Source organism: Crocodylus siamensis, chromosome 6 (genome assembly GCF_052110815.1).
Source record: "Crocodylus siamensis isolate JL-2025a chromosome 6, ASM5211081v1, whole genome shotgun sequence".
Taxonomy (NCBI): Eukaryota; Metazoa; Chordata; order Crocodylia; family Crocodylidae; genus Crocodylus; species Crocodylus siamensis.
In genome coordinates, this window is record NC_143400.1 from 98,464,918 (window position 1) to 98,482,465 (window position 17,548).

The following is a 17,548-nucleotide window of genomic DNA, read 5'->3' on the forward strand; positions in this document are numbered from 1 at the left end:
GGCCAAGGAGCAAGTGCCAGCACGCAGGTGCTGCTTGTAGGTCAACCTGCAAAATCTTGGCTGTACTGGTTTGTCTGCACAGACTTGCACTCGCTAGCTTAGGGGCTGTTGCAGTCCCTGCAAGAAGCATCTTTGAGGCTGCCAGAGTATTTCATTAATTGTGTTAGGATCAAGGAAGCTTGTTAAAGTCAGGGATCTCTCTCCCACTCTCCTAATTGTCCTAATGAGGATCCTTGATCCTAAAACACATGTTGGCAGTGATTAAGCTGCTGGCAAGTCAGCATCTGGGCGGTGGAGAGGAGCCAGGCTGCTTCAGAAGTCGTTCAGCTGGTGCGTTCAAGGCCTAGCTGCTGCGGGATGCCTCCTTCTGCTGTGCAAAGGTGATGGCACATCGAGAGCAAGGAGCTCGGGCTCAGTTCTAAGTGGTTTGTAATGAGAAAACAAAGGAAGAGTCCTAAGACACAGAGCTGTCCACAACCGCTAGACAACCCCATCCCCTCAGCGTACATGGGTAGGTAAGTTGGAAGTCGTGGACTCTCCTCCTGGAGCATTTCTAGAGAAGGCCGGCTGGGTGCCTTCCTGGATGGTTTGGGAACAACGCAGCCCGCCTCTGCAGGGAGGTGGCCCTGGTGGTCCCAGCCCTGGGATTCCCTGTATGCCTGTACTACTTCCCTGTAATTTGGATGTGACTTGTGGCTGAGCCCTGCTTGCCTCCAGGGGAAGGGCCATGCTAAAACTGTGGGGAGAAGGCTAAGCCATGCTCTCAAGGGTCCCTGTCCACTCTCAGCATGCAGTGGTTGCTCATGCGCTCATGCCCACAGGCTGTGGCTGGGATCCTGAAACAGCTGAGCCAGTGCCAGGGACACAGAGTAAAAGGGGTAATGGAGCTCACGCTCGAGCGAGTGAGCACTGAGCCAGGGGGTGGGGGAGCACGAGCACCCCACGTGCATGTACTGGTAGTTGGCTCGTGCTCTCTGTGGGCCTGGGCTGGGCCGCCTTCCTCGGGAGCATCCAGTCGTGGTGCATGCTGGAGGCACAATTCCTGCAGCCAGCGGTCTGGTCCAGTCGGGAATGGCAGGCCCCCTGCACCCTGCCAGCTGCTGTCTGTGGCGGAGCCAGAGATTTCGCTGCATGTAACACTGCTGTTCCCAGACCTCTGCCTGCCTCTGGGGTGTGCGACAGGGAGGGACGAGGTATTTTTCTGTGCGGAGGAGGCAGCGGAGGGGAGGGCCTCGGGCTCCCGGCTGTTGCTGTTACTTATGCTGCAGAGATGCCTGGGGCCCTGCTGTGCTGAGAGCTGTGCACACGCCGGGCAAGGGATGCAGCTGCTGTCCCAAAAGGTTGAGGCCAAAGAGGCAGGAGAGTGGGACAGGGACGAGGACCAAGGCACAGCAAGGGCAAGGGGCTTGGCTGCCCACCAGCTGCAGCAGGGGCAGGCCCCAGGCTTCCTGCACCAGGAGGGCGGGGAAGGGGATCTCCCTCCAGCCCTGGGGCAAGCAGGTAGTCCTGGCTGGGTGTCTGCTGTAGATGTCCTGACACCCTGCTGGGATCCAGGGCCCTGTCCGGTTGGTCTTTCCTGACACCCAGCAGCACAGTCCCTCAGAGCCCATTTCAGGATGGGGAAATCGGGTGCAGGGGGAGGCAGGGATCTGAAGGGGATGGCTGGGCTCCAGGTGGCCCAGGCTGTTCTGAAGCTACTTTCGTCATCCCTGTGCATGAAGATGCCCTGCAACCCCAAAAGGGCAGCGAGGATGAGGGCACCGTGCACTGTTTTGCTTTCCAGACCCCACAGGTAGGAGCCGAGCGAGGCTATTCTGCAGCTTCCCTGGGAAGGGGGAGAAAGTGCTCGGGTGAGCTGCTTGTGGTCCGAGACCTCGGCCTCCCTGAGCCTCTGCCACGCGGTTCTGCTGGACTCTGAGTGCCACGCTGCGCTGCCTTCACACAGCATGGGTTTGTAGATGTAGGTGTGGGGAAGAGCGGGCGGTTTTTCTGTGCCCATCACCCTGCCAGTGCTGGGTGCGGGTCAGGCTTGAAGCTACAGCACGCTTGTCCCAGGCAGGTCAAAGCCAGGCAGCGATGCAGCCTTTCGCCCCTACAAAGCGCCCCTCATCAGGCCGACTCGAGTGCATTGCAGGCTGCATGCGCGGGGAGCGCTGTAGTCGTGCCAGCTGCCCCTGCAGCACAGACAGCGGTGCCCGAGGAGATGGCAGCCGCGCTGTGCTGCTGTCTAGCTCACGGCGTGGTGGGAGGCAGGTGGTAAGGACCTGAGAGGGAATTTGCCCAGGACACGGGCAGGTGCCTCCTGTGCAAGATGCTGTATGCTCACATTCAGGTTGATAACTAGCCTCCGTGTCGCTGGTTCCTGGGATCTGGGGGCGTGCATGCACCGAGACGTGGGCCTCGCCTCGGGGGGGCGGCAGAAGGGCTCTGGCAGCTTCGGGGCAAATCTAAAGTTGTGGACGGCGGCCTGGCAGCTGGGGCCCTGGGCCACTGCAGGGGACCTGCCCACTGGCATCTCGACGGTCACGCCGAGCCTGGCGAGACCGTCCTCTCCGGAAGGCTCCTCATGCCGAGAGACAGCAGCCGGCACCGCCTTCCCGGGGCCGGGGCAGGTTGTGCCCTGCCGGGAAGGGCTGTTCTGCAGGCAGGAGAGGCCCTGGCAGCCGGGGCCCGCACCCCTGCCGGCAGGCTCAGAAAGGGATGGTCCTGCCCTGCGCAGGCAGGGGCCTGCGGGACCCCGAGGGGTTGCAGCCCGGCTTCCCTGTGGCCAAGATCCTGTCAAACCTCCCGACCGTGACAGCCCGGCTCCAACGCAAGCAGGCTGCCGCCTGCACGGTGTTGCTGGCCCGAGCCCCCGCGTGGCGCTGGCTGTCGTCTCCCTGCCCCGCGGCACGGCCGTGCTCGGGGCCTCGCTGCGCCACGTGCAGCCCGCGCCCAGGGACTGACGCCCGTCTTGGCCTCAGCACTGGCAGCCCTCCGCTCCCCCGGCTCCGTGCGGCGCTCGGCGGGCACGCTGCTAACGAGCGTATTTGCAGTCCCATCCTTCCCGAGGCGCCCGTGGGTGCTGGCACCTGTGCCGAGCTGGCACTTGAGCCTCGCCTGAAAGACAAGTGAGACACTGTGGCTGTGGGGCGCCGGGGCACGTTCTCCTGGGCGCAAGAGCGAGAGCAAGCGGGGCGTGCAGGTGCCCGGCGGTGAAGGGGGATCTGCTCCCCAGGCGGACGGCGTGCAGGATTTTGGAGACAACTGAGCTGAAGCCTTGGGGAGCAGACGGCTCTGGCAGACGCGGGCCGGTGGTTATGAGTCGCTGGGGCTGAACAGGCTGGCAAGGAGCGAGGAGCAAGCCTGAGGGAGGTTTGCCCCTTGACAGCTGGGCCAGGTGCCCACAGAAAAGGGACCTCTCACCTGGGCAAAGACCCACCGAGACGCAGAGCACTGGGGGCCTCAGGACGGAGGATTTCCTGAGCCCGGGCCGGACCCCTGGGCCGCAGGGGCTTAGCCCATGAGCCAAGGTGGGCCGCTCTGCTCCTGCAAGGGAGGGACGCCCGCCAGCCCGGGGACTCTGAATGGGCCGGTGGGCTGCTTGCTAACGCCCGCCCACCTTGGACCAAACCCAGACACAGGCTCCTCACGGGAAGGGACGTGGGTGTGCAGGGAGCCCGTCTCCTCCGAAGTGGCTCCGCGTGGAGGTCTTATCCCTGGCTCTCCCTTGGCAGGCGTGCACCCCGGTCCCGGGCCCTCCACCCCTCCGTCTTGGGCACAGCACGCAGCAGCTTCCGTGGCAGAGGCAGCCAGCGCTGCCGGCCAGGCACCCCGAGCCCCGCGTGGGCCAGGTCCTCCCCGGCGTCGCAGGGACAGGCTGGCAGGGCAGAGCCGGGGAGCGGCCTCCCGTGGCAGTGCCCGCCTTGCCTCCCACGTCGAGGGCACGCGGCAGCTGGTTCAGTGTTATTCTTCATCCTGGCCCTGCGTGGGGTTGCTGCGGCATCTCGGGGTTTCTCCCGCAGGAGCAGCAACCCCCAGAGGTTTGTCATCGTGAGATGTCCTCGGCAGCCCAAGAGGCTGCAGCCAAGACCCTGGCTTCCAGACGCTTGCCTGAATCGGGTCCGTACTGGGAGAAGCCGGGCTGCCAGTGCTGTGGCAGGCAAGGGCTCTGCTCTGGCCTATGCAGGACAGCGCCAGTACCAGGGACGTGACGCTTCATTTCCTTGCCATCCCAAATGGATGGATCATTGGCCGTGCTTGCTGCCTCCCCACACTGGTTTCTGAGCTGCTCCCTGGTCCTCGCCGGCACCACGGGGCAGCATGCCATGGCAGCGCATGGATTGCAGCAGCGCGCACCAAAGCCGTGGAGGTGGTCCCGTGGGTCGTGGTGCCCCAGCTCCTGGCCACAGTGAGAGGAGGACGGCCCAGGTGGGCAACAGAGACACTCCAGTGATTTTCAGTCACCCACGGGTGTTTGTGGCCCTCTGGGACCCTGGCTTGCAGACTCCCCGCAGAGTTTGCTGCGCTTTGCAGGGCTCTTTGCGATGCTCTGCAGGTGTTTCCTGGTCCCTCTCTCCGGGTGGGGTTCTGGCTTTGGTTATGTCCTCCATAGGAGGTCTATATTGAGCAGATTCTTTTTGGTATTGGGTGGTGGAACCGGAGCATGCTCCATCCACTCCATGCATTGACCTGGTATTGCAGTGCTTCCAGGACCGGTGCAAAAAAACAGAAAAAAAAAAAAAAAAAAAGTCTGGGAACAGGAGCTTACGGCAAGGACAGCCCCGAGGCAGCACTGCACTCTCGGGCCTGCCAGTACAGCCAACGTTTCCCTGCTGCTCCTGCACCCGAGCCCCACACACTGCAATACCCCGAGCAGAGCCTGTCGCCCAGAAAGGATGGAGATGCCACGAGTCCACCAGGGACTCTGCCAGTGCCATGCATCCTGCGGTGAAGGCTCTCAGATGCACACCCTGGTGCCACGCAGCAGCTTCAATCCTCAACAAAGATGAAGTAGCTCGGAGTCCGGGTATCCGTCCCCTGGGCGAACCTCAGAACAGCCCAGGCCATAATGGAGCCATTCACGAGTGCATTAAGTACCCAGCCGCCATAAACATTGGGCAATCAAACCTGGAACTGAGAGGGGGTTTAAAGAGCGAGGCTCTGCACATTTCCTTCCATCAAAACCCCGTTGCTCATGCGACCGCGTTCCTGGCTGAGGAAGGGCACGGTGCATTCGGTGTTGCACGGCTGCCGTGCAATAGCTGCCTGGGGCCAGAGCTGCTTCCTGAGCTGTACTTGAATGTCAGTCTGCAAAGCAGGAACATTTGCAGTGATTGTGCCGCACAAGCAATTTGTCTGGTGCTAGTGCAGGTCCCACAGGAAGGCCGCGTGCCCGCAGCACCCCTGCAAGGACTCGGACTTCTGCAAATCGCAGGACACCTCGTCCTCGTCTCATCACGGTTCAAGAGCGTGCAATCATCCACCAGGGCAGATCTGGTGTGAAATGCAAATGAAAAGGCTTTCACTTTCCATTTAAAACAAGGGCACTTTAAGCCCAGGATTTTTACCTGTGGAAGGAAAGGGCTGGTGGTTGTTAGTTTCTGCATCATCCACGTCACTATTAATTTTTAATTGGCGCGTAGCAGCTGCTTACCTTCCCGAATCAATCCGGGGGACCCCAGCCAGGCCAAGCTGCTGCGCAGCCCCCGGGATCCTGCTCCGCTGCAGGAGGCCAAGCGGATCCTGTGCTGCCCGGCAGACAAGGACCTGGGTTTTGCCGGTGCTGTAACACTGATTCCTCTTGGCGGGGACTCGTTCAGCCCTGTTGGAGGAGCTCGCTGACACGCATCCCTGTGCAGCCGCTGGACAGGAGCCGGCTGGGCAGCACCTGTCGATGGGTCACAGGCCCCTGCCGCGACGTGCGAGCCGGTGGAGGCGTGGGGTGAGCCCGCCAGCAAGGGCCGAGCTGCAGAGGTGCGGGGAAGGTGCCGTCCTTCTCCTCAGGGTCGTGCATGAACCGGAGGCTGCGCTGCACTTCCCTGGACGCACACCCAGCAGCTCCTGCCCTTCGCTTCCCATCCTGTGCTCCTGAATTTTAGCCTGTGAGCTCTGTCTTCAATGTCACGTCTTCCTCTGTTCCGGGGGTCTCATTCTGCATGGGTCCTACGCAGAGAGACAGCAAGGGACCCCGAGTTTGCCCTGGCCCCCTGAAGGCAGATGGCCACTGCCACCATGGTGAGCGAGGACGTGTCCGCTCTGCCCCCCAGGCTGGGCAGCAGAGCTGACCAGGCCCACAGGTTCGTGCGGCGGGCCTGATCCCGCTCTGGCTGGCCCGGGTATGTGCCAGCACTAAGTGTGAGGAGCTGCTCACGGTTTGCCCTGGTTTAGGTAAGAAAGAGCGAAGTGTGCCCAAGGGAACCTCTTACCTCACAGCTCCGCACCATGGTCCTCCCAGCACTGCTGGGTGCCGCTCTGCCCTGTGTCCGCCCGGCGCCCCGGCACGCTGCTTATGAAGTGCGGTGCGCTGGCCCAGATCTGTCTGTACAGAGCAAGGCGTCGCTTTTGCCCAGAGGAGTTTAGACGTCATGTTTTTCTCAGTACTTGGGTTGGGCGCTGAGGCTACTCCTAGAAATCCTCCTGCAGAGCCGAGCTGCCGAGGGTCAGGGCCTGCAAACGGCTCCGGGAGCACGGCCCGGGAGCGGGAGCGGGGCCACCCGGTGATCCGGCACCCTGGGATCTCAGGGCATGCAGCTTCCACCCAGACAGGCCCTGAAATCTCCTCTTGTAACAGTGGATCTGAAACCCCAAACATTTGTGTCACGGGCAGTGGCTGGCATTTGCAGCAGAAACTATTGCTGATGGTCTTCCTGGGCTACCAGCCCAGGCAGGAAAATGACAAGCTGGGACTGCATTACCCTGCAAAGCTCCAGTCAGATGAACAGGCTGGGAGGAGACGTGTGACAGCAGGGTTCCCAGCCGCCGCGCCGGTGCGGGGAGGCCGTCCCTGCCAGGAAGGCAAGAACGTGTCACGGATTCATTCTCCAACGTGGCCTGAGGATCGGGGAAACGTAAAGCCGTAGCTGGGCTGGCAGGGCCCTGAGCAGGCTCTGGCCCAACCTGCCCAAGCCTGGACCAGCCTGGCCAAGGGAGCATCTCACCTGCTTTTAACAACGTCCAGGGATGGAGCCTGCTCCAACACGTGACCACCCTCCTAGAGGGAAAGTTCTTCGTGACCTCCTACCTGCACTTCTGCCACCGCAATTTGTGACCAATATACCCACTTTGTCCTGTCCCCAGCAGCTAAACGGAGACCAGATTATCTCCTGCCAAGATGGGAAGCTGAAGGCTGAACCTTCAGTCACGAGCACCCGGGGTGGGGGGGGGACGGTTCAGCTTAGAGCCGCGCTTCCGGCAGGCGAGTGCCCAGGCAGGAGCCCCAGCTCTCGCTGAAGAAACTCCCTGTCTGCGTGCTCTTTGCACATGTGCAAGAAACCATGACTGAGGGGCTGAGAAGCCACAAGGCCAGTGAAAGGTGTGTGCAGTTTTAAAAACGTACCAGCTTTGTGCTAATCCCCTGGTCTGGCACGACCAGTCCCTGTGTTTGGGGCTGGTGATAACAAAATGCGCCAAGGCTGGGCCTGACCTCCCTGCAACCTCGCAGCCCTTCCTCGAAGCTCCTGCCTGTGCACCCGTTTTCTCGCCTGCCTTGCCCTGCATGTGTCGGCACGCTGGCTCCTGTGTGCAGCGGGCAGGTGGGGCTTTCCCTTGCCCTCAGGCAGGCCATTATGTTGCGTTGTCACCCACGTGTAATGCAGGCTGACAGGGGCTGTGACAGGCAAGAACAAGCCGGGCTGGACAAAGGGCATGTTTGGGTGGCATACGCCTCGATGCATTTGGGGCAAGTTACAACCATCTCCTCTCCCAGCCGGGCTGTGCTAACTGCAGGGTCTGGGTCTAGGGCCAAGCTTCACCGTCTGGCAAAATACCCTGTAGAGGGGACAGAGAGGTCAGGAAACCGAGCAAGGGGTTTCCATCCAGTCACCCCTACCAGGGAGGGAACAAGGGCTGCACCAGGGGCAAGGAGCAGCTGCTCCCCCCTCTTCACCCCAGTGAGGCGGAAGCCCTCGGCCCACGCAGCGTTCACCCCAGCTCACCTGCCTGGCTTCCCCGGCAGCAAGGACACTACTGCACGAGCCAGTGATTTCTGCACTGAAATCAGCTGCTGCAGGCAAGGCCCTTGCTCGGACGTGGTCACGGTCTGCACAGTGCAACCGCGCGCTGGGCTGCAGCGCCGCCTCGCACCGGGGTGCGGAGCCGAGTCCAGCTGCAGTGCCAGCCACGCCAGGCTGGCCAGATGAAACGGCCACCTTCACTCTGCCACGTCTGGCTCCTGCCCCTGCCCCTGCCGTGCCCCCTCGCCTGCCTGCCTGTCCTGGGGTGAGGGGGAGTCGCGGGTGCATATTTAACTCCACAGTTAAGCGAAGGTCCAAACGGAGAAATGCCTTGTGGCAGTTGGGCCATGTTTCCAGACAGAGAGTCTCTGCCTTCCTGGCCAGGTGGCCGTCCCAGCTCTCCACGTAGGTGCCTTGCTCATGGACACCAAGACTGCCAGGAGTCCTGAGGCAGGGAGCAGGCAAGGGGGCCTCTGCTTCCTCCATGGCACAAGGTCTATGTGCAAATGCACATAGTGTCTGCCTTGTGCTATGGTAGTGGGTGTTGCAGAAAGGCGTGTGACCCTGACGGCTCCTTCACCAGCTTCCTTTATGTCTCTTGAAGGCATCTTGCCTTGCTGAGGACCGAGACCACGGCTCCCCTCTGCCTCTGGGAGCAAGTCTGGGGTGTCCTGCCCAGGGTGTGTGTGGGCTTCCTCCACGACGTGCCCGTCTCGTTACGCAGCAGGCCAACAGCAGGTAAGACCCCTGGGACGCTTGTGCCAACTGTCCCGTGGCTGGGAGGCGGCCAGGGACCTTCAGCTCTGCCACTCGTGTCTCTTTCTTTTACGGCAAAGCCTGAATCACGGGCGCGCTAGACTTGGCAGGCCGAGCAGCTCACTGCGCCCTCTGCCGGGGATTGCAGTTCTGCTGGCAGGCGTGTATCTGGGGGTGGAAGGGAGGTACTCCAAAATTACTTTTTCTCTTTAACTGATGTCATATGTTAAATGTCCTACAGGCATGTTCTTTTTTGCACAAATGAAATACATTATGCTAAATACATTTTTATCTACATTTTTTCCACAGGAATGTCACCACCTCCTCCTCCCCCTCTCTCATTTCATTCTTCATATGTGTCCTTACCCTTCCCCTGTTTCTGTGCTGCTGAGAAGTCTCTCATGTCTCTTGAAGTTAATCAGTCACCAGGACCAATGTGCTCCCAGCTGAGCCCTACAATTAATCTGCAAGATGCGTTGAGGAAACTGCTGATTAGGAAAAGATAGCAAACTGCCCTGGATACTTCTGTTGACAGTATTCATTATGCTTTAGTCCACGTGTTGCAGCACAGCCTGTCCCGTTTGTTCCTCCACAACAACAGACTCGCTGTTGCACACCACGGTGCCCACATATGCTGCGTTCCCTGCGGCAGGAGAGAGCTGGCAGCAGAGGAGGGAAAGATGCATTCCTCGCCCCAACTGAAAGCATTTGAACTCAGGATCCAGGTAGTCTGAGAGGCATGCTCAGCTTCATGATGGATGCCATCACTTTGTGCACCACACCTCTCCATTTCTGAGGACTCTGGGGTCTCCAGAGACCAGAAGTCTGTCTCTGTTCAATTCCCGAACACCCTCCTAAGAGAGTGCAGTGCAAGGGCACACACCCGCACACACTCGTGCTCTAGAGACTTCACTCGTGCCTTATTGGTTTCCGGTGAAAATAAAAAGCTACTCCAACTGCAAGCCTCTGCTTGCTCTTTGCATGCCAGGGAGAAGCAGGCCAGCCTGCAGCTCTGCCTGGACAACACGAGTTGCCAGGAGGCCGTGTCCAACAGCAGGACTTAGTGCCGCGGCTGCGTCTGGAAGGGCAGGCTCCCTGCAATCGCCCTCAAGGAACCTGCCTTTCTTTTTCTTTAGTCATTCTTTAAAACAAGTCTTTCAAACATTCTTTAAATGTTAGAATAAGCCAGCGGCAAGGACTAAACACTTGTAGTCTGATGCTGCATCCCACACAGCTCACTGTCCCCTTCAGTCGGCGTCAGGGGATCCACCGCCTCGGCTTTATCTGACCAGGAGCAAAGCAGATTTGCCATCCCTCCCTGGAGGGAGACCAAGAAGCCGGAGACACTGCCTGGTCTGCTGGGTGCTGGCGCCTCCGAGGTGGGCAGGAGCAACGTGCTTTGACAGGGCCCCGGGCTGGCTGGAAGCCCCAGCCTCGGACAGCAGCCGAGGCACGTGGCCAGCTGGCCAAAGATGGGCCGGTCCCTGGGGCAGCCCCCACAGCCACAGCATCCTTCCTTCCTAAGAAAGCCGCGGCCCCTGCAGCCCAGCAGCCGGGTGCAGCCAGTGCCCGCAGCGCAGGGCACGCACGGGGACAGCGTGAGCGCTCGTGCATGGGCAGCTCCGTCACAGCAGGAGATCCTGGGCACGGCCCCATGCCCGCCTGCCTGGCCCGGCACAGGGTAGCTGTGTGGAAGCTGGGGACAATAAAATGGGGTTGTCCCTCTCGGACAGCGAGGGGGCCAGAGGAGCGGGGGGAGGCAGCCGCAGCAGGCAGCGAGGCCTGGGCGTGTTTCCTGGGGGGGCGGCTCCGAGGCGGTGCCAGCTGTCTCGGGTGACGCGGGGCGGCCAGGCCAAGGGCTCCCTGCCCAGCCCCAGCGAGGGCCGCGCTCCGGCACGGCCTGGCCCTCGGGACAAGGAAGGGCCTGCGCCACGTCTGCACCCAGGCGCGGCACTTGGCAAGCGGGCATCGGGGCAAGGGGGCCGACGACGCCACTTGCCAGGCACGGTCTGAGGGGACAGCCTGGGCGACAGCGGTGGCCACGGGGCACAGGCTGCTGCTGGCTGCCCTTGCTGAGGGGCTCGGGCTGCGGCTGGCGCTGAGACGGCGGGGGTGACGGCGGGGGCTGAGGGGCTCGGGGCCGCGGCTGGCGCTGAGGGGCGCTGGGAGCTGGATCTCACCCTTGCTGCTGAGCTATTCATCTGGCTTTTGCCAGTTGATTCTGTTTTCTCCTTTTCCCTCCTCAAGAAAACGGTCCGTTTTGAGCCCCCCGGATGCGGTGCTGGTGAGGGCGGAAGTCCCGCTCCCCGACGGCTTGTCGGGCCGTGACCCCCGCGTCTGGGCAGGGCCGTGCGCTGCAGAAACACGCTTGACGCGGCAGCGCAGCCTCCCGTGAGCCCAGCCGGCCGTTGTGCGCAGGAGCCAGGGCATGGCAGGGAGGTGCTCGTGTCCCGGGAGGGGGCCGCCGCACAGAGCACGGCTGCCTGGACTTGACGCGGAGCCTCTGCACGGCCGTGGGCAGCACCACCCTGGCGCTTGTTTCAAGAGGGTCGTGAGGAAGCCAACGTTTCTAGCTCGCGCAGTGCTTGGAGACCCCTGCTCACGCAGCGCACCCTCACTGTTGCTGTAAGAGACGGCCCGCCCGCTGACAGGGGTCTGCGCAGTGCTCGAGGGAGCGTGTCCCGGGCCCTGGCAAGGTCCCTTCCGTTGTGGGAGGGGAGGGACACAGGGGACACGTCCGCAGGAGAGGACTCAGTCACCGATACAATGGGCAGACAGAGCTGACACGTCCAGCTGGCGCTGCTGACCTGCACAGGCTGGCACCATGCAGGCATGGTGGACGCACGCCCCAGCCCATGCGGCTCGCTGAATGTGCTCTTTGTTGTGGCCGTGGCTGACACGACTCGTCCTCCGCTCCCGGCTCCCCGTTCGGGGCAGACTTGTCACGCATCTCTGATGCTCTCTGCGAGCAGGGGACGTTCCCGGCCTTCCTGCCTGGGGAGAGGCTGTGTGCACTCCCTTTGTCCCGGCTGAGCGTGGGGAGGGGCGCAGAGCCTGGCAGCCGGAAGCGAGGCCTGCACCGCGCCATCGGCCTGCCTGCAGGCTCCTGACTTTGCCCACAAACCTGTGTGTTTTCGCTGCCTTCTTTTCAGATGCAGTCCGTTCCCTGCTTTACCTCTAATCCGCCCTCTGCAAGCTTTGTGAGTGCTGGAGCCTGAGCCTGGCACCAAAGGCCCCCAAGCAGCTGCGGCGGGGGGGGGTGTCCTGTGCTGGGCTGTGCTAGTGTCAGTTTTTTGGGGTGCAGAGGGGGGTGCTGAGGTCAGGATCTGTCTTCTGTTCTGTCATTTCTACTGCGAGAGTCTCTCTAAATGAGCTCTTAATGAGTCAGTTTTCCAAGCACATGTAAAAAAGACCCATCTGTGTCCAGGGGCAGGGAGCTCTGGTTGCCTCTGAAGCCGCTCTACCTGGAAGCCGCCTGGGGCACGAGCACAGATGGTATCCGGTGCTGCACCAGCTGTGGTAAATGAGCTGAAGAAATGCTGACGTGACGCTGCTCTTTCCCGGCCCCTGTTGCACGCCTGGAGGTGCTTGTGGACAGTCCTCGGACAACAGGGCAGTACTCAGCCGCTGTCAAGAAGGACAGACCGCCGGCAGTTGTCAGGACCAAAAAGAAAACAGAAAATGTCATTATGACACTGGATAAATCAGGGGTATCAAACACACGGCCCGTGGCCCGGATCCAGCCGCTGATCTGAGTCATCTGGCCCATGGACCTTTGCCCTGCCGGTGCTGGTCCCATGGCAGCAGCCGGTGCCCCAGAAAGAGCCGCACCCACGCCGTGCCCCTGCAGGCAGAGGGGCAAAAGACCCAGCCCAGTGGGCTCTGGCTGCAGTTTCCAACGGGTGCTGCTGGAGCTGCTGCCCGTGGCCTGGCTCTCGCCACTGCTCCAGCCACCTCCCTGGGAAGCCCCGCCAGGGCAGGCGGAGCTGGTTTGCGGCCGCAGTGGAGGGGCTTGCACGTGCGCCCTGGGCAGAGCTGGTGCTCTTGCTGCCTCTGTGGGAAAACCCAGCAGAGCTAGAGCCGGGCTCCAGAGCCTTTGACCGCGGTGCGTCTGGGTGGCCTGCGCCCCAACACAAACCAGGCCCCCAGCCCCATCTCTGCCTGCAGTGATGGCGGTTCTGCCTGTGGTGCTACAGGGGCTCTGGCCTCTGCCCCATGCAGCTACTGGGGCGGCCAGCATCAGAGCCAGGGGCAGCCCACGGGTATCCGGGATGCAGAGAACACAGCCCTCAGCCGGGCTGGAGTTTGACACCCCCAGTATCAATCCGTGGTGCATCCACACCTCACACACCGCATGCCGTTCTTGTCCCTCCACTCCAGGACTACTGGGCGCAGCCTGGAAGAGTACAGGGCAGGCAACAGAGACATGAAACAGGCCACAACTCTTCAGCTTTGAGAAAAGACGATAGAAGGGTTATGACAGGCCTGCGAAATAACAAATGGCATGGAAAAAGCAAACAAGGATTTGCTCTTTACTGTCTCTCAGTGCTAGAACGAGGAGAAATGCTCAGAAACCAAAGTGCAAATAGACAGAAGCCCAGATTAAAGACTCCTTTATTTTTCATCCAGTCTCCTGATGTCGGGGACTGAACTGCTGTTTGCGTGGGCTGTGAGTTGTCAGAGCGCCCTGTTCCCTACTCGCTCCCGGCGTGCGCCTGGATAAGCCACTTCACCCCTCACTCCTTGACTTCCCCACCCAGACCTGGAAGGGTGGCACTTGCTAGCTGGTAACCAGGAGCGTGGGACAAGTTTCTCCTTGTGCACTTGTTAGGGAGAAGAGAGGCTGACTAGCCCCCAGCTGACCTGACCTGCTCGGCTGGAGCGGCCCCTCAGCTGCCTCGTTACCTCCCGCGACCGATTCAGGCTGGACATAAGGAAGAATTTCTTCAGTGTCCAAGACCCCAAGGTCTGGATTAGACTGCCATTGGAGGTGGTTCAAGCACCTACATTGAATGCCTTCAAGGCACATTTGGATGCTTACCTTGCTGGGATCCCATGACCCAGCTGACTTCCTGCCCCCAGGCGGGGGGCTGGACCCAATGTTCCTCCGGGGTCCCTTGCAGCCCGACTGTCTATGAAATCTATGATCCCAGTTACCTGCATGGACGTGGCTGCCGGCACAGACGCAGGCCCCCTCGGCAGCCTGGCACCGTCAGCAGCAGAGTGGTCCAGGTTGACCCCTTGTCTTGTTCTGGTTTGGCTCCTAGGCCCCAATTTGGTCTAGTCATTGAGCCCTGATGATGACCCACGTCCTGGTCCTTTACAGAGGTGCAGACGTGTGATGCAGAGTCCTACTATGGAGTCAATCCCTCGGCTCCGAGGTAAAGCTACTCCTTTAAAAATGTGCAGTGACTGTATTGTGCTCAGTGGCTTTTAGCCTCGACTTTCAGCAAAGCAAACTTTCTTATGGCACATGTCGGCTGTGGTAGCTGGACTATCACATTTCCGTTCTGTTTAGAGCCTCCCTACTCCTCGAAGTTGTCTTCCCACTCTTCCTCAGGGAGCCAGTGGCTTCGGCACCCTGCCGCTCCAAAGCGTTCACCCTCCTGGTGAAACTCAGGGCTCAGCAGTCTTTCAGCCCAGCAGTGATACCTTCCTCAGTACTACTACTAACCATCTCTTTCAATTAGTTATTTACCCTATTTTACATATGCCTTTATTGGTGGTAAATTCACCAGCATAAGCCCTGACTTACCTGCTTGCCCTTCAGTGTTTGTAACATTTTTTAACATTACTGGTGCTGTTTCTGGTACCATGCTGACGTGTGAACCAAGGGCCAACTTAATAGGTATCCTGCATGCTTTCTACTCGATAGTCCAGTACTGCTCCACTGCAATAGTATCACTTACTCCTATGACGAATTCCTCTGACCTGCTGGTGCCATTTCATACTTTCATAGTTGGTCGGGTCAGAAGGGACCGGAGCAGATCACCTAGTCCAACCCCCTGCCCTGGCAGAAAAGAGTACTGCTGGCAAGGTGTCATTGTCTTTGCAGTGTACTTTCTGTTGGCACTTGGAAATGCAGTGGCGTGCATTTCTTGCATCTACTCTTTTTGCTTCTTTTGGTTGCCACAGTGTATGCAGCTGCAGCTGCTTTTTTTGTTGAACTCTTGACTTCGAGCTGTGCATACCTTTGCCTCGAGCCTCTTTCTTTGGATTCTCCATCACGTTCACGGTGTCGGAGCGCTCTCTGCCCTCCACAGACTTCATAGATGCTCGGGTCAGAAGGAACCTATCAGATCATCGAGTCCAACCCCCTGCCCTGGGCAGGAAAGAGTGGGCTCAGATGACCCTGGCCAGGTGTCCATCCAACCTCCTCTTAAATACCTGCAAGGAAGGGGACAGCACCACCTCCCTTCAAAGCACAGTCCATATTTTGGCAACGCTCACTGTAAAGACTTGTTTCCTGATGTCCAGTCTAAATTTGCTCTCCTTCAGTTTGTGGCCGTTGTTCCGAGTTACCCCGATGGTCACCCTGGTAAGCACTGTGTCCCCTATTCCCTGCTGTCCCCCTGATGAGTTTGTAGACGGCCACAAGTTCACCCCTCAGCCTTCTCTTGTGGAGGCTGAAGAAACTGAGGTCCCTCCATTGGTCCTAGTAGGGTTTTTTCTGTAGGCCTTTAACCAGTCGAGTGGCCTCCTCTGAACCCCTTCCAGGACATCCATGTTAGAAATATTATTAAAAATGCATTATCAATAAGTCTTGTTAAAACAGCGCAGCTGTCAGCCCTCCCTGGTGAGAGAACTGGGAGAGCTACTGAGAGCTCTTTGTATTAAGGTATCACTCTCTCTTTGTTTTGCAAAGTTACTATCTCTTTGTTACAGTAAAGCATATACTCCTCAGCTTTTCTCATGCAGATAAGAGTAAATTGCAATTCTAGCCTTGAAGCAAGGAAAAAATTCAAACTCTTGTAACCTCAAATATTCTCTACCCATGCGCAATGAATTAATACATATAAGCCTATCCACCCCGCATACTTAAGTAGTTAATTATAATACACATGCGACGCATGATTTGACGTATTCACATACATATTTGTATGAATTGGAAATGAGTTGTAAAAGTTCCTCCTTCTGCACACGTGGTCAGGAGAGAGGGGATAAAGCCAGCTGGGCAGTTTCCCTCGGGGGCAGCAGAGTGTTTGATCTTTTGTCTCTCTCTCAGACCCTATTTGCAAATATATACCTTTTGTGTTGCTAATAGAGTGTGTCTGTGGCTGAAGGTTTTTTTTCGCCTCCCGAGAAACGAACCGCGATTTTTACATCATCCACATCCCTCCTGAAGTGCGGCGCCCAGACCTGGACGCAGTCCTCCAGCTGCGGCCTGACCAGTGCCGCACAGAGGGGGAGGATCACCTCCCTGGATGCTCCTGCTTATGCAAGGAAGACTGCGCTTAGCTTCACTTATTACTTCATCACACCGGTAACTCATGTTCATTCTGGGGTTGACCGCGACTCTGAGATCCCTCTCCGCAGTCGTGCTACTTAGACAGGTATCTCCCGGGCGATAGGAGTGCTGATGACTCTTCCTCCCTAGTTGCAACACATGGCACTTCCCTTTGCTAAACGGCATCCTATTCTGTACCACTCGCCTCCCCAGCCTGTCCAAATCCGCCTGGATTCGCTCCCTGCCCTCTGGCTTGTGTACCTCCCCCCATAGTTTGGTGCTGTCTGCAAACGTGGACAGGGTGCCTTCTACTCCCTCATCCAAGTCACTGATGAAGATGTTGAACAGTCCCAGTCCCAGGACAGAGCCTCGGGGACCCTACTGCCCCCATTTCCATAACCTTTGGGGTGCCCTGGGTGACTTCCTTTCAAACGGCTTTACCAGCAGTGACCTCTGGACCTCGCAGCCTCGCAGAGCTTTTGTTCTGCATCCCGGTCGCCACCTGGCCTCACACTGTTCCCGAACTGCAATGTTCCTCTTCTGTAGTTTCACCTTCCTTCGGTACTCTTTGTTTAAGGAATATTGCGGAGGTGTTTCGTACTCGGGTGCAGTGCAGTAGTGCTCGTTTCTGTAATACAGATGTGTAGCTAGCTCTGCCAGAGATGGTGTTAACACACCGAATACAGGGGGTCAGAAAGAGCCACTGTCAAAAATAAGACTACCTTGCACCTGGCTTGCTTTTTACCAACACCCACTGCTTGCAGCTTCACCGTGGGTTGTTGTTGGACTTCTGCTTCTCCAGAACAGTTCAACCTGGCGGGGACTCGGTTTTTACCTGATCCGTTTTCCAACCTGGGTATTTTCTGCTTTGCTCCTGGTACCGTGTGCTATTCAGTGATCTCACTTGGCACGCGGGGTCTCCGCTTTATTCCACACCTGGTTTCAACTGGCTGTACTTCAGAGACGCCGCGCAGGGTGCTTTGCCCCAAAGCCCTCAAAGGCGTAGTCCTCAACACCGCACGTGGCCGTTGGAGCAATGGGGCCAGGCGCTGGGATCTGCCGAGATCTCGTGCGTGCTCCGCTGCAGATTCACTGTGAATCGGTTAACTCGCCGAAGTGGTGATAACGGGAGGCTTATGAATGCACAGAGCTAGCTGCCTTTTATATATCTGAACAGAAACAAAACAAAACA

General features: G+C 59.0%; 1 long non-coding RNA gene and 1 pseudogene across 1 annotated transcript; both read left to right on the top strand.

Moving 5' to 3' along the window:
- Positions 1 to 520: 520 nt before the first annotated feature.
- LOC149863301 (uncharacterized) lies at positions 521 to 16,086 on the top strand. The gene is made up of 3 exons (XR_016443161.1): positions 521 to 1,792; positions 8,758 to 8,891; positions 9,219 to 16,086. It is a non-coding gene; the product is annotated as an uncharacterized LOC149863301 (long non-coding RNA).
- On the top strand, positions 4,552 to 4,708 carry LOC149863302 (U2 spliceosomal RNA; annotated as a pseudogene).
- Positions 16,087 to 17,548: the final 1,462 nt, after the last annotated feature.